Source organism: Trichechus manatus, unplaced genomic scaffold (genome assembly GCF_000243295.1).
Source record: "Trichechus manatus latirostris isolate Lorelei unplaced genomic scaffold, TriManLat1.0 scaffold00157, whole genome shotgun sequence".
NCBI classification, from domain to species: domain Eukaryota; kingdom Metazoa; phylum Chordata; class Mammalia; order Sirenia; family Trichechidae; genus Trichechus; species Trichechus manatus.
This window is the reverse complement of record NW_004444093.1, coordinates 6,526,788-6,527,151: the sequence shown is the minus strand read 5'-3', so window position 1 is coordinate 6,527,151 and position 364 is coordinate 6,526,788.

Here is a 364-nt window from a genome sequence, read left to right as displayed (position 1 = left end):
TAGGTGGGTGGTCCTGGCCTGGGGTTCTTCAGTCAAGATGTTGGCCAGGGCTGTAGTCCTCTGAAGGCTTGACCAGCGCTGGAAGATCTACTTCCACCATAGCTCAATAACACAGTTGGCAAGTCCATGCTGGTGGCTGGGAGGGGGCCCCGGTTGTTCACCATGCGGATCTCTTCATAGCGTTGCTCGAATGTTCTCACAACACAGCAGCTGACTTTTCTCAGAGTGAGTGATATAAGAGAGCAAAACAGAAGCGAAAATGTCCTTTATAATCTAGCTTCGGAATACACACCAACATTTCTGCAATATCTCATTGGTTATACAGGTCAGCCCTATTCAGTGTGGTAGGGAACAACACAAAGGC